General features: G+C 46.1%; 1 protein-coding gene across 4 annotated transcripts in view; it reads left to right on the plus strand.

Moving 5' to 3' along the window:
- KIAA1614 (KIAA1614 ortholog) overlaps window positions 1-15,891 on the plus strand; it is a 137,721-nt gene that overhangs the window by 62,228 nt on the left and 59,602 nt on the right. Inside the window, exon 1 of one of the 4 annotated variants that reach the window (XM_077453103.1) lies at window positions 9,876-10,430. The exons of 1 other annotated variant lie outside the window; for it this stretch is intronic. The gene's annotated coding sequence lies outside the window, so the exon portion shown is untranslated. Of the gene's footprint in view, window positions 1-9,875; window positions 10,431-15,891 lie in introns of those variants that run through there. 2 more of the 4 variants (XM_077453100.1, XM_077453102.1) reach the window with 2 other exon arrangements.

Raw genomic sequence — 15,891 nt, forward strand, 5'->3', positions numbered from 1 at the left:
AAACGCCACTTTTTCTCACGGAAGGCGATTCCGTCTCTCTACCGGCATGTGGAAGGCAATGTCCTTGCCTCGCTGGACAGGGCGGTCAGCGGTAAGGTGCATATTACCGCTGACTCATGGTCCAGCAGGCATGGACAGGGACATTACCTGTCTTTCATGGCCCATTGGGTCACTCTTCTGGCTGGGAGGGATGCAGGACAAGGTACAGTAGTGTTGGAGGCTGTTCCACCACCACGCCTCCAAAATGCTACTAGTGGTTGTGACACACCTCTCTCCTCCACCCCCTCCTCTTCTTCTTCCTCCATGGCCTCTTCCAGTGCTCTGTACTCAGAACCAGTGGTGCTCCGTAGGCGTTCAAGGGGCTACGCAAGTACGCAGGCAAAACAATGCCATGCCGTGCTTGCGCTGGTTTGTTTGGGGGACAGGAGCCACACTGGGGCAGATATTTTGTCAGCTCTGCAGGGGCAGGCCGAAAGGTGGTTGACGCCACGCCAGCTTAACCCAGGAATGGTGGTTTGTGACAATGGCACCAACCTCCTCTCCACCCTCTGACAGGAACAACTGACCCATGTGCCTTGTGTGGCTCACGTCCTTAACCTGGTGGTGCAGCGGTTCTTGGGCAGGTACCCGGGCTTACAGGATGTTCTGAAGCAGACCAGGAAAGTCTGTGTGCATTTCCGACTATGAATTAATGCCTGTGCTCGGCTGGCTGAGCTCCAAAAGGAGTTGAACCTGCCCAAGAACCGCCTTATATGGGACATGGCCAGCAGGTGGAACTCAACGTTGGCCATGCTGCAGCGGCTGCACACGCAGCAGAGGGCCATCAATGAGTACCTGTGCGACTACTGCACCAGGACAGGGTCAGGGGAGCTCGGTTTTTTCTCACCACGCCAGTGGGGCATGATCAGGGATGCATGCACTTTCCTGTCACCGTTTGAGGAGGCCACAAGGATAGTGATCAGTGACAGTGCATGCATCAGTGACACTGTACCTCATGTCCACCTGTTGGAGCATACGCTGCGTGGAATAATGGACAGGGCACTTGAGGCAGGAAGAGGAGGACTTCCTTGCCTCTCAAGGCCCCCTTTATCCAGACAGTGTTCCTGCTGTCCCACCCATCACAAAGGAAGAGGAGGAGGAGGAGGAGGAGGAGGAGGATGATTGTGTCAGCATGGAGGCGGAGGCTGGCACTCAGCAGCAGCAGCAGTCTTGTAGGGATGATTTACAGTGCCAAGAAACCCATGGACTTGTAAGTGGCTGGGAGGAGGTAGCTGCGGATCATGTTGTCCTTAGTGACCCAGAGGACTCCGGACCGAATGCCTCAGCTAACCTACACTGCATGGCCTCCCTGATCCTGCAAAGCCTGCAGAAGGATCCTCGTATTCTTCAGATCAAGGATAGGGACCATTACTGGCTGGCCACTTGATCCACAGTACAAGGGTAAGGTTACCGACCTTATCTTGCCGTCGCAGAGGGAGCAGAGGATGAGACATCTCCGGGAGGCCTTGCAGAAAGGTCTGTGCAACGCGTTCCCAGAGACTGGGAGGTTACAAACTCCTGGTCCTGGACAACGTGTTGCTGAGGTATCGGTCAGAAGGAGCGGCGGAGAAGGTGGCCGTCTGACCGATGCGTTCAGACAATTTTTTAGTCCGCAGCCCCAAGGTATGATTGGTTCCAGCAACCATCGCCAGCGTCTGATTTACATGGTGCAGGAATACCTAGGGGCAAGGTCAGACTTGGACACCTTTCCCACCGAAAATCCTCTGGGTCTTGAGGATGGATCACTGGCCAGAGCTTGCACAGTATGCAATTGAGCTACTGGCCTGTCCTGCATCCAGCGTTCTTTCGGAACGCACCTTCAGTGCTGCTGGTGGCTTTGTTACTGATCACAGGGTGCACCTGTCCACCGACTGGGTTGATCGACTGACCTTCATAAAGATGAATCAGTCTTGGATCACCCACAGCTACCAAGCACCTGAAGCTGATGTAACCAAATAATTTTTTAAAATATCACATCCCTTCAAGACTGCCTATGCTGATGCTAAGTGACTATCCTGTTATGCTGATATGTTGGAAGAACATTTTTGGTTCTGGGTGATGCCACCAGCCATATTTTTAAGCCCCTGTTTAACAGGGGCGTTTAATTACAATTTTTGATGCAATGCTTTGCAGCAGGGCTCATTCCTGCACTACAACTAGAGTATATGGGAGAGGTTGCAGTGTCGTGGCACCAGCATCAGTGCCTAAGGCCCAATTTTTCAGCCCCTGTTTAACAGGGGCATGTAATTACAATTCTTGATATAATATTTCACAGCAGGGCCCGTTCCTGTGCCCACCGAGAGGAACTGTGAGGACTTATAGTGTTGTGGCACCAGCACCACAACCACCAAAGGCCCAATTTTTCTACCACTGTTCAACAATGACATGTAATTACAATTCTTGATATAATCGTTCACAGCAGGACGCTCCAGCGCCCAGCAAGAGTCACTTTGAGGGCTTACAATGTTGTGGCAACACCAACACCTTGTTCCGCCATTTCTGCAGAGCATATAGGGCAGGCCCCTACTTTCAAACATCCAACTTACAAACGTCTGCTACTTGCAAACGGAAGGAGACAACAGGAAGTGAGATGAAAAAAGACGGACGGCAAAACAAATATATACAGGGGTGATAACCCTTCCCTATGTTTTCCAAAAAGCTTAAAAAAATTTTTTTGACTGGAGCTACACTTTAAAAATTTACCAGTTCAAAATTACAAACAGATTCTACTTAACACAACAAACCGACAGTCCCTGTCTTGTTTGCACCGCTTGTATACTGCTGTTCTGAGTATATAGGGCCTGGGGGCCCCACGTCTTTCCTTTTTTTAATATGGGTACGGGGTTCCCCATAATATCTGTAAAAGGCCCAAAGGGGCTGGCAATGGGCAGGGGGGGGCTACCCATGCCATTTTTCTCAATGATTTTCATCCATATTGCCGGAACCAGATATTACATTAAAACCGCAAGCAGTTTTAAATGACTTTTTTCCGTTAAATTTCATTTTGTGCAGGAACTGTTTTAAACAGGGGAAACACGTGGCACTTCACAGGCATACTATAGACACCCCCCAGGCACAATATTTAAAGGAATATTTCACTTCTTTTTCACTTTAATTGTCATTAAAATCAGTGCTCCCGCAAAAACTGCCATTTTTAAAAACATTTTAGGCATTGACCCATGTCCCCTGGGGCAGGAGTCAGGCCCCCAAACCCTTTTTAGGACAGTATCTTGCATATTAGCCATTAAAATTAGCACTTTTTATTTCGAACGTTCGAGTCCCATAGACTTCAATGGGGTTCTAAAGTTCGCACTAATTTTCGTTCCGTTTGAAAGTTCTGGTGTGAACCGAACCGGGGGGTGTTCTGCTCATCCCTAATGAGCACTTAAGCTGGCCATACATGGGTCAGTTTTTTCAATCAGCCAGTGAACTGATCGAAAAAAAAAAAAAAATGAATAGATTCCCCCATCCACGGAATACACTGATCAGCACTGCAGTTGATTGGCTGCAACTCTGATTGAACAAAATTTTTCCAACAAGCCTGTTTGTGAGAACGGCCATAGATGGTTTAAAATTTAAACACCAGTCCCTGTTGTACCTGTCAAATTTCAATCCATCTATGGCCAGCTTAACCAGATCTGGACTGCCCGCATGTACTGTGGACAGGCAGCCTACGTTGCTGTCTGTTCCTGAGTTTAGGACACACACACACACACACACACACACACACTCCACTGTGATTGCACACAGCGGGAGTTTGTCAGCAATCCCGGACATTAATCATTGGTGAACTTGCTGCTCAGCTGTGTCCAATCAAAGCCCTGTGTTGTTGAAAATCAACACAGGGCTCTGTACAGAGGGAACGATCTCCCCTGCAGGGATAAGAAACAAAGAGATATGTTAGTAAAAGAAGCATAAGTTACACATTGTTGGGCACACATTTTACTTCTTGATCACCCTTCCCTGCCAGTGTCATTAGTACAGTGAAAGTGTAAAGTATGATCGCTGATCACTGTATTCTCACAATAGAACTCCCTGCTGTCAGAACTCATTGATCAGCATCTACAGCCGCTGATCAAGAAAAGTTTTCCAACATTCCAGTTTAACGGAATTCAGTCTGAAAATCTACTTCTGTCTAACGAGAATGGCCATACGTTGATCAAAATTCAGCTGGCTCCTGCTTACTGGGCACTTAAACCCCCTTCCTGACCAATTTTCAGCTTTCAGCGCTGTCACTCTTTGAACGGCAATTGTACGGTCATACAACACTGTATTTTTTATAATTTTTTTCCTCACAAATAGAGCTTTCTTTTGGTGGTATTTGATCACCTCTGGGCTTTTTTATTTTTTGTTAATTATTTTTTTTAAAAGACCGAAAAATGAAAAAAAAAAATACAAAACAGTTTTTTTATATTTTGTTATTAAATTTTGCAAACAGGTAATTTTTCTCCTTCATTGATGTACTCTGATGAGGCTATACTGATGGGCACCGATAAAGTGGCACTGATAGGTGGCACTGATGAGGTGGCATTAGTGGTTGGCACTCAAGGGCATTGATAGGCACTAATAGGTGGCACTGATTGGCACCACTGGTGGGCATTGATAGGTGGCACTGGTGGGTACTGATGAGATGGCTGTGCATCTTCCTCTTCGGGACCGATGCTCCTTGCACAGAAGCCGGTGACTGGCTTTTTTTTTCTCCTCACGTCCAGCGTGAGGAGAAAAAAAAAAGATTGCCGATCTTCTATTTATTTCACATGATCAGCTGTCATTGGCTGACAGCTGATCACGTGGTAAGGGACCGGGATCCACCCCTCACTCCAATCTGTGATCATCCGAGTCTCATTGACTCAGTGATCACAGCGCACCCTGCAGGGGGCGCGCAAGGAGTGTGCAAAGGGAAAACGTCTAATGACAGCCTCCTGGCAAAGTAGGTCTGCGCTGTAGCCATCATTCGGCTATAGTGCGGATCTGAAGGGGTTAAGCTGGCTATACACTGGTAGTATTTGGAAAATAACGTTTGTTTGAAAATTCAAATCGAACTGTTTCAAATTGAAAGTTTTTCAGTACAGTCAATGACTTATGTCATGATGATATGTGCCTGCTGTACTTTTATGAGAAAGTATCCTGTTCTCTTTGTATTGCTTCCTTTGTGTGAAATCCCTGGTGTTCTTGTCAGTCCCTCTGCTTTCCTAAAACTGAATACACTAAGTAGGAGAGCACAGCATGGTCAGTTCTCTAGGTATGCTGGAAAGTCAGTGTGCTCTCCTCCAATGATCAGACTTGTCTTGACATGCCCTTCGCTAGGAAGCTCATACTGCTGCTTCTCCTCCCCCCAGCTCTTATGCAGCTGAGAACAGAGGGAATGTGATCACTAAAAAAAGGATATATATATATATATATATATATATATAAATTTTTTTTTTTTTTTTTTAATCAATACACAAATGTTTGGCCTTCAAACTGAGTGCGTTGTTTTACAAGGTGATCGTTTGCAACCACTTTGACCAGTTCCAGACCGCCTTTCGCACATTTACTGCGTGAAACGATGTACCTGTACATTGGTCCATGCAGTAGCTCTGGGGGGCACGTGCTAATTGGCCAGAGGGGTAGCCAATCCGCGGAACTGATGGCCCCAATGTCCGCCCGCCACCCACGATCATTTCCGGAAGAGGCAGAGCAGCGATCTGCCTATGTAAACAAAGCAGATCGCCATTCTGTCAGAGGGAAAGAGAGAGATCTTGTGTTCCTGCTAAGCAGGAACATGGATCTCTTTCTTTGCCCTGTCAAACCATCCCCTACACAGTTAGGAAGCACTCCCTAGGGACACACTTTACCCTTTGATTGCCCTTGATGTTAACCCCTTGCCTGCCTGTGTCATTAGTACAGTAACAATACGTCCCTTCCTAACCAATGACACCACAAAGCTCCTAGTTCACTCCCTGGCCATCTCTCGCCTCGACTACTGCAGCTCCTTCCTCATTGGATTGCCTTTATGTAGGCTCTCACCCCTTCAGTCCATCATGAATGCTGCTGCCAGACTCATCCACACGGTGTCTGCCACCCCTCTCTGCCAATCCCTCCACTGGCTTCCGCTCACCCAACAAATTAAAATTCAAAATACTAACAACTTACAAAGCCATCTACAACTCGGCCCCCAGCTACATCACTAACCTAGTCTCAAAATACCAACCTACTCGTTTCCTTTGTCCCTCCCAAGACCTCCTGCTCTTTAGTTCCCTCGTCACCTCCTCCCATGCTCACATCCAGGACTTCTCTCAAACCTCTCCTATGGAACTCCCTACCTCAATCTGTTAGACTATCTCCTACTCTGCTTTCTTTTAGATGACCCCTGAAAACCCTTCTCTTCAGAGAAGCCTATTCTGCCTCCACCTAACAAATGTACTTTTACTTTCTCCATCAGATCATCCCCCACAGTTATTACCATTTGTATCACTGGACCCACCCTCCTAGATTGTAATCTCTAACGAGCAGGGCCCTCTGATCCCTCCTTTATTGAATTGTAACTGTACTGTCTGCCCTCATGTTGTAAAGAGCTGTGCAAACTGTTGGTGCATTATAAATCATGTATAATAACAGCGCATATTTTTAGCACTGATCACTGTATTAGTGTCACTGCTCCCCTAAAAAGTGTCAGGTGTTCGATTAGTCCGCCCGCAATGTCACAGTCCCGCTAAAAATCCGTGATCGCCGACATTACTAGTAAAAAAAAAAAAAAAATTCTATAAAAATATCCCATTATTTGTAGACACTATAACCAATATACACTTATTGGTATTTTTTACCAAAAATATCTAGCTGAATACATATTGACCTAAATTGATGAAGAAATTTGATTTTTTTTTTTTTTTTATTGTTGTTTGTTTCTAAAATTGTCTCTTTTTTTTTTGCTTATAGCGCAAAAAGTAAAAACCGCAGAGGTAATCAAATACCACCAAAATAAAGCTCTATTTGGGGGGGTAAAAAAAGACATATCAACTTTTATTTGGGTACAGCGTCGCAGGACCACGCAATTGTCAGTTACAGTAACGCAGTGCCGTATCGCAAAAAATGGCCTGGTCATGAAGGAGGTAAAACTTTCCGAGGCTGAAGTGGTTAAATCGGTAGTAAACGTCCCCTTTTATCTTGTACCTAAAGCTAAACCTATAACATGTAGGTACCGTATATACTCGAGTATAGGCCGACCCGAATATAAGCCGAGGCCCCCAATTTACCCCCAAAAAAACTGGCAAACTTATTGACTCGTGTATAAGCCGAGGGTGAGACATGCCTGTCCATCCCTGTGTGTGTGTCCGTCCATCCCTGTGTGTCCGTCCATCCCTGTGTGTCCGTCCATCCCTGTGTGTCCGTCCATCCCTGTGTGTCCGTCCATCCATCCCTGTGTGTGTGTGTGTGTCCATCCATCCATCCATCCCTGTGTGTGTGTGTCTCCATCCATCCATCCATCCATCCCTGTGTGTGTGTGTCTCCATCCATCCATCCATCCATCCCTGTGTGTGTGTGTCTCCATCCATCCATCCATCCATCCATCCCTGTGTGTGTCTCCATCCATGTGTGTGTGTGTGTGTGTGTGTGTGTGTGTGTGTGTCCAGCCTACCTTTGTCCCGAGCCTCCGTCCCGTGCCTTGCCTCCTTGCCTCCGTCCCGTGCCGTGCCGTGCCTTGCCTCCTTGCATCCGTCCCGTGTCGTGCCTTGCCTTGCCCCCGTCCCGTCCCGTCCCGTGCCGTGCCGTCCCGTGCCCTCTTCGTCGGCGGCCATTGTAAAGTTCAAAAGCTGCGCCGCCGCCTTCGCCTGTGATAGGCGGAACACTGAATTTCCCAGCAGCCTGTGTTCCGCCTATCACAGACGTCGTATCATCCTCGTCCGTAGTACGAGGATGATACGATGTCCGTGATAGGCGGAACACAGGCTGCTGGGAAATTCAGTGTTCCGCCTATCACAGGCGAAGGCGGAGCCGGAGGCGCGGCTTTTGAATAGAATGGCCGCTGTCTGTCTGCTCGACACGCTGATCGAGCGGGCAGACAGCGATGACTCGAGTATAAGCCGAGGGGGGCACTTTCAGCCTCAAAAAAGAGGCTGAAAATCTCGGCTTATACTCGAGTATATACGGTACATTAAATATCTCCTCAACATGCATCATTTAGTAGATATTTACATGTGTAGCAGCTGGTGACATCACTCTGCGTTCTCAATGGACATCATGCCATTCAGAGAGCTGTGCAGCGGCCGTGACTCCCGCAATGAAGTCATTGCGGCTTACTCATTCAAGTGGCCTGAGTTTGTGAACCCGGAATGGAGGACCGGATGAAGACGGAATCCCTGTCGGCAGTTATAGTGCACCACTGGAGGGGTCTGTTTTTTTTTTTTTTTAGGTAAGTCTTTCATAAGGTGCTAGTATGCGATGCGTACATTATGACATGAGCCTGCAGGGGGATCTGTTGTGTTTTTTTTTTTTTTTTTTTTATTATTTGATTTTACCAAGGTTTACTACAGCTTTTAAAGTGGTTGTAAACCCTTACAAACCACTTTGACCTACAGGTAAGCCTAGATTAAGGCTTACCTGTAGGTCTAAGAAATATCTCCTAAACCTACACGGTTTAGGAGATATTTGCCAAAAGACAGGCACCACTGTCTATGGTGCATGCTCCGTAGACAGCGGCGCGCAGGCACACTGAGCATGCCGCTGTCAGCGGCGATATGCCGCGAGTGGCAGCTCCCGTGCGCATGCGCGGTAGTGACGTCATCAAGGCTCCGTCGAATGTCAGCGCCGGAGCAGCGAGACCCACCAAGAAGATGGAGGCTCCGTACACAAGGGGACAGCGGTGACTTCGCTGGCTCCTGTGTCAGGTAAGTGACACATAATGGACTACTATGTAATGCATAGTAGTCCATTATGCTTTACCTTTGCAGGGAATCAAAGAGGAAGTAAACCCTGATAGGTTTACTTCTTCTTTGTCTCCCTGCAAAGGTAAAGCATAATGGGCTACTATGCGATGCATAGTAGCCCATTATGTGTCACTTACCTAACACAGGAGCCAGCGATGTCACCGCTGTCCCTTGTAGCATGGAGCGTCCATCTTCTTCAGGGTAACGCTGCTCCGGCCACTCACAGCGCCAGAGCAGCGATGACGTCACTTCCGCGCATGTGCACGGGATCTGCCACTAACGGCATATAGTGCTTCTGCGCGATGCTGTCTACGCTGCATGCGCCGTAGACAGCGGTGCCTGTCTTTTTGTAAATATCATCTAAACCGTGTAGGTTTAGGAGATATTTCTTGGACCTACAAGTAAGCCTTAATCTAGGCTTACCTGTAGGTCCAAGTGGTTTGTAAGGGTTTAAAACTACTTTAATGAATGTTATTTGAAATTACTTCAAAATTTACTTTGCTTTTAATATTTGATTTTGGAACGAATGGCCTTTCCTGAGGGAAAACCCCATACAAATGTTCAATCCCGCTCCTTCTAATCTTCCTGTCACTGCAGTCCAAAAACAAAATAAATAACGGTTAGTAAATGGAACATACGTTTTTGGAACAAAAAACTTCTAAAAAAAAATTCTGCTATTGTATTGTATATGAGTTTATTACAAGCTACACTAGTTAAAACTTTTTCTTTGTGAAGTTTTTTTTTTATTTGCCCAGAAGGAATTTCTCTAGTCGTCACCTTCCATGTGTGCCTTGTCTCTTTCAGACATTGGTGGTGCTCCTCCCGCCCAGTCTTTTCCTCTGGATACATTGTAAAGCCCTCTCTGTCCATGTGTCATAGGAAGCATCAGCCTGCCTCCCCCCCACAGCTGACACTCTCTCTGCAGGCAGCCAGGCAGCCTCCTTGAGCAAACTGTATGGCTGTGCAGAGGGGCTGGTTAGATATTGACTGAGAAGTGCAGACAAATAGAGGGGGTGAGTTTCATGTAGAGGAGGAGTGAGGGAGAGGAGGTCATAGACTGAACTAAGGAAAGGGAGGGAGTTCAGACCAGAGTAGGAGAAAGGCACACAAGTCTTGGGGGCTGTGAAATAAGCTGGACGTAGTGGAATCATTGAGAAAGGATTAGCCAGTGACCGAGGACAGTTACTTTCCCTCAACTTCCTGCAGCATCTGGCAAGCTGGAAGCATTCCTGGAGCCGGGATGGGAAGAAGACGTTGAAGCTGCCAAACTCGCATAAAGAGAATTCTGAGTTCAGAACAAGCGGCTCACTGTGTGCCCCCCAACGCCTGAGATGGGCCAGACGCACTGCCATAAAACAAGTCACCCAGGACCCCGACAACTCCAACCAGGTGTGTGAATTGGGTTACTGGGGGCTGCTGAGGCCACAGCAACACATGGAGACAGAGGAGAGCCTCAAAGAGACTGGTCTACGCTGCCCACAACTGGTAAGTCATACAACACCGCTGCCATGAAATTAACCCGTGTTGCCACTTTAAAATGCCTGTCGTCTCAACAGGAAGGACCGCCGTGTACAGTGTATACAGGTTCGTAGAAAAGTGGCAAGAATCGAGGTGGCTTTCAACGATGGGGCCTCCTAGTCCGCTTTAGTGGGCTTCTCCTCTGACAGCGCAAATGTTTGTGTCCTCACATTATACAGAGACAAATAAGTGGTACCTGTTTGACATTCAATTTATTTTTTCCAGGAAATAATAAGACAAAACCTATAAGATAATGGCTTCCCCCTCAATGTTTAATGTGCCCACCTATGTGGCCTTTCCACAAAGACGGGCCTGGTAAGAAGGTTCACAACTGTGTTTAGGAGTACTTGGTAACTTAAAGTGTTAATGTTCTTTTTTGTTGTAGCTCTGAGTCTCTGGAGAGGATCAGACAGAACAGCTCGCTTTTCTATAAACTTTTATTTTAACCCTGATGGTCCGCCATGGTCCGTTCATGGATTTCGTTTAGAAGGCCACCATCATTTCGGTGCACAGAGTTAATCTTTTTTTTTTGCAATAATTCCAATTCCTTTCCCTTGTAGGGCAATATCTGAGCTGCTCTAGTTTCTAGAATAAAAAACGTCCCTTTACGGTAATTTTGTCTGCGTAGACAACTTACAACTGATCGGAAACCGATCAGTTTTCTGCTTTTTTTAAGGCAATGTATACTGGTATATTCAATGTTCTTATACACCCAGTTTGTGAGCCTTAAGCCCCGTACACACGAGCGGACTTTTCAACATCCAAAGTCCGACGGACTGATTCCATCAGACTATTCGATCGTGTGTGGGCTGCAACGGACTTTTGACTCGCCAAAGTCCGAAGGACTTTAGAATATGGAACATGCTTCAAATTTTTCCGAAGGAACTCCGCCGGACCCGGTCCCTTCGAAAAATTTGCTCGTGTGTATGCTATTCCGACGGACTAAAACCGACACTAGGGCAGCTATTGGCTACTGGCTATGAACTTCCTTATTCGAATCCAGTCGTACGTCATCACGTTTGAATCCGTCGGAGTTTAGTGTGATTGTGTGTGGCCAAGTCCGCTCAGCCGAAAAGTCCGTCAGAACTCTGTCGGAACTCCGGCAGAACTCCGACGGAACTCCTTCGGAAGTCTGTCGGACATAAGTCCTCTCGTGTGTACGGGGCTTAAGACCCCATACACACTATACAACTTTTGTCTGGTTTCCTTTAGATTTACCAAAACCATGTAGTACAAGGGCCTGCCTGATTGGATACAAACTGAAACTCTTAAAGCGGAGTTCCACCCATATAAAAGTCAGTAGCTACAAAAAGTGTAGCTGCTGACTTTTAATAATCAGACACTCACCTGTTCCACGGTCCAGCAATGTGGGCGAGCGAAGCCGTGCTCCACTCCCCCTCTCCTCTGCGCTGGCATTGTGACTGTGGGCGCCCGGCTGTGGCACCACTGTGAATGCGCCAGCCGCGCTGTGATTGACCGACTTGTAATGTGTCCCAGAAGATTGCACGGGGGGAGAGATGAACTTCCTTCCGGCTCAGCAGACCCCCGGGAGGACGTGGGAGCTGGATGCCCCTGAAATTAGGGTATCGGCTCCTCCCCAAAAAAATGACATGCCAAATGTGGCATGTCAGGGGGGTCACCTTCACTTAAAGAGGAAGTTACATTTCTGGGTGGCACTCCGCTTTAAGGTTTGACCTCATATTATATGGTTTTGGTAAATCCGAAGGAAAAAATCTACAGAAAATTGTATAGTGTGTATGCAGCTTTAGGCATTGTTACCTAAAGGAAGACCTTTTATTGTTACCAATAGCAACCATTCAGAACATTTCATTCCTCAATGACACTGTCGTTTGGTTGCTATGGCAATACAAATAGTTTTGTCTTCACTTTGAATACAGTGGGTCATATCCATCAGTGTCGATTGTTTATTAGGGTTGCATCGATACCGGGTTTTTTTTACCACTGAGTACGAGTACAGATACTTTTTGTCAAGTATTTGCCAATACTAAGTACCGATACCTTTTGTGGTGCGATTTGAGACCATACAAAATGACTGGGCTCAAATCGCACTGCAAAGAATCGCATTCGATTATAACAGGCATGTGGTGCGATTTCTGTCCAAATCCCATGCGGTTTCCCGCAAAGCCATCTGCAACAAATGGAAAGGAAGCAGAAAGGCGCCCAATATAGTTTAGTAACTCGGTTTATTAATACAAATAGTAAAAGCATAAAAGCATATAGTATTGCACTCACATGGTGGAAGCAACAAAAGGTATGTCATGATCAGATGAGTCTATAAGGATGGGCTGCTAGATGGCTGAAACAGTTGGAAGAAGAATGCCACCTCTGGGAGTGGGGAACAAAATGATGGGAGAGGCAGAAGGAGCCCAAGCCACAGCCACCGATATCCGTAGTCGGATCAGGAGCCAGAGCCTGGCTGGTGGAACTTATCGTGCAGGGAAGTTTCCTGTACCACTCCTGTGTGAACCCAGGCTGAAGTCACTAAAATAAGCCTGCGTTCACACAGCAGCAGTGCGGGAAACTACATGCGATTCAGACAGGAACTGCACCGTATTCCTGTTCAAATTGCATGCAATTCTTTGCAGTGCTATTTGAGCCCATTCATTTTCATTCATTCAATCGTAGCGCAAAGGTATCTGATTTGGGTATCAAAGTATTTTGCATGTGTACTCGTGAAAATACATATCGGCACCGATATCAATATTGGCGCAACCTTCGTTTTTACCAATGGCAGAATACAGAGAGAAGATGGTAAGGTTGCCAATAAATGTGGATATGCCTTATACTGATTACCTTCCTGAAAAATATTTCTCAACCTTTTTAACATGGAGGATAACTTGAAATAGCTTTCCAGACTCAGGAAACCACTGCTAATAATTACCAAATCTACATCTTATGGTACATCAGCATGGTAGCCAGTGGGAATTAAATGTCCGCTTCCTCCATTCATAGATAATTTTTTCATTCATAGAGACTATAGTATGTCTCATTCTGCAGTCATCACCCATATATCACATTGACTGCAAGTAAATTCCCTTTTCACTATGTTTTCAGATCTCAAACTGACGGCCCTCCAGCTGCTGCAAAACTACAAATCCCATCATGCCTCTGTCTGTGAGAGTTATGCTGGTAACTGTCAGCCTTGCAATGCCTCATGGGACTTGTAGTTTTGCAACAGCTGGAGGGCCGCCAGTTTGAGACCCCTGCATGACTTGTTGAACTTTGGTTTATATTTTGTGTATCTATTTATTTGGGATACACTGATGGATTTCAGCACCTTCATATTAGACCTGGCACAGGAGCTTACAGTGTATTGTTCCTTCAACAATTGTGGGCAGTAAAGATATACCACCCCTGTACTATGCTATTGTACTTTAGACTGGAAGATGTAAATTGCATAGGAACAGCATAAACGGTCCAACACGAGCAACACTCCAGTAGAATATTGACCACAGACTCTTCTGCTTTAGGTCAGCGTGGTTAATCATTGTGCCACCATCTTGTTATGGTTTGTTCTTAGTATTTGGGTTCTATCTAGAAGTACCTATAGACTAGTTCCAGTTATTAAAAAAACAACCCCTACATGTTTTTAACCCAACACTGACATACACATGCCTATGTTTTACGAACGTGTTCTGGGACTTGCATCATCATCATCATGCTTATCTCTTACCAGAGGAAAACAGAATCTTCAGATAAAGCAATCCTGGCTGATTTCAATTTCAGTCAATGATGGTACTGAAAGATGTCTTTTGCTGCATTTTACAACTCACAGATATGCCATTGTTTGCCTGAACCTGTAGAATTTTCAGGTATCCAATCACTAGCATGCTTTCTCAATACCGTAAACATTGAATCAACTCAAGATATTTTTCTGTTTTGCGTTTCATGCCTGACTAGGTTTTTCTGTTGTCCCATTCTTGTTGGGGAGGTCTCCTACCATACAAAGAACATAGCCGTCAGTATACCCCCAGCCTAAGTAAATTCTTGGTATGTTCCCATGGAGAATCAACTAAATAGCATGGGGCATATAACTGCTGGCCTCCAGGGCATTCTCTGGAGGAAGACGTGGAGGATTTGCTTCAGCTGGTGACAGCAGTAGTCCATCTGGAAAAAAGAGCTCTGCTTTCATGAACATGCTGAGGGTGGGGGGGAAATCTGCTGGTGTTATCCAGCCAGCAAAAAGGACTCCGCAGGAACCCAGACTACACCAACCCAATATTGGTGCACTACAGTCATATTAAAAAAAGCACCACCCATAAATACTGCCCTATTTTAACTTTATGCAGTATAATTTGCTAGTGCTACTATCTGGTCCACCAGTAGTCTGCATTTCCTGTATAAACTGTATACAGTGATGTCAAATGATCAATCATACTTAGGCCGGCCATACAAGTAGCACATTTCTTTCCTGCAGCCCGAAAGAAATTCGCTCAGTTTCCCATCAACACAGAAAGTTTTGATGTGGGAATCCCTCCTGCGGAGTCACTGTCTTCTTGTAGCGGGGGAAGCCGTCCCAACTGGGAGAAGACAATGATTATTGCTAGCAGCTACTAGCGATAGTCGCAGGTAAAAACTCAGCAGGCTGGTTGTACTCAAGTTGATCAATCGACTTGATACATTCAGCATGCCCATACATGGTTCAAAGATTCAAAACCATGTATGGCCTGCCCTAGACTTTATGGACAAAGCTTACAACTTAGTGTACTCACACTGGTAGTTTTACCCATACCTGGCACAGTTCATCCCCTTGTTTCAGTTAATTTGTGTAGTGTGAGTGCTCTGAACCATGCCCAGGAATGGTTAAGTGTACCATGGTTGGGACCACTTATAAAAGGTGGTTCTACGTAAGGTTCATTTGTGGTCCGGTACGGTTCCTTTCAGTGTGAGTGAAAATTATGCTTGAGCACAGAACTCTCCATAGATCACTAATCATGCAAGCAGGAAACATTGCGGTCTGGTTAGCAGAGGTGATGATGAAAGTGTGCCCGGGAACACTTCCTTTCAAGTACAATGTGAGTGTAGATCATGGAGGGGGGGGGGGTAACTTTGCTCAGTTTGAGTACACCCTTTGTTACTTCTGGTCAGCACTTGACAGGTAAAGACCTTGTTAAGATCAGCTGACCAGGATCTCCGGCTTTATGGATCAGTTCAACAATGACTGGGCAGGGCCAAGTGCTGCACAGACTATATCACAAGCCGTGTGGAGATTAGCATTCAGGATTACCTCATGAAAATGCTAGTGGCCTGACTTCTTATGCTGCCCAATTGACATCAATAGTTTGAATCAGTGACCTGGGACAAGTAAGTGGATCAGAAAAGTAAGAATTTCTGCATATTTTTGATGATTTCTGCAGTGTGGAATCTAAGGACCTGTCAATAAATGTGGATATGCCACATACTAATT

This window comes from Lithobates pipiens, unplaced genomic scaffold, assembly GCF_037356315.1.
Source record: "Lithobates pipiens isolate NorthernLeopardFrog02 unplaced genomic scaffold, aLitPip1_a1.2 Scaffold_23, whole genome shotgun sequence".
Classification (NCBI taxonomy): Eukaryota; Metazoa; Chordata; class Amphibia; order Anura; family Ranidae; genus Lithobates; species Lithobates pipiens.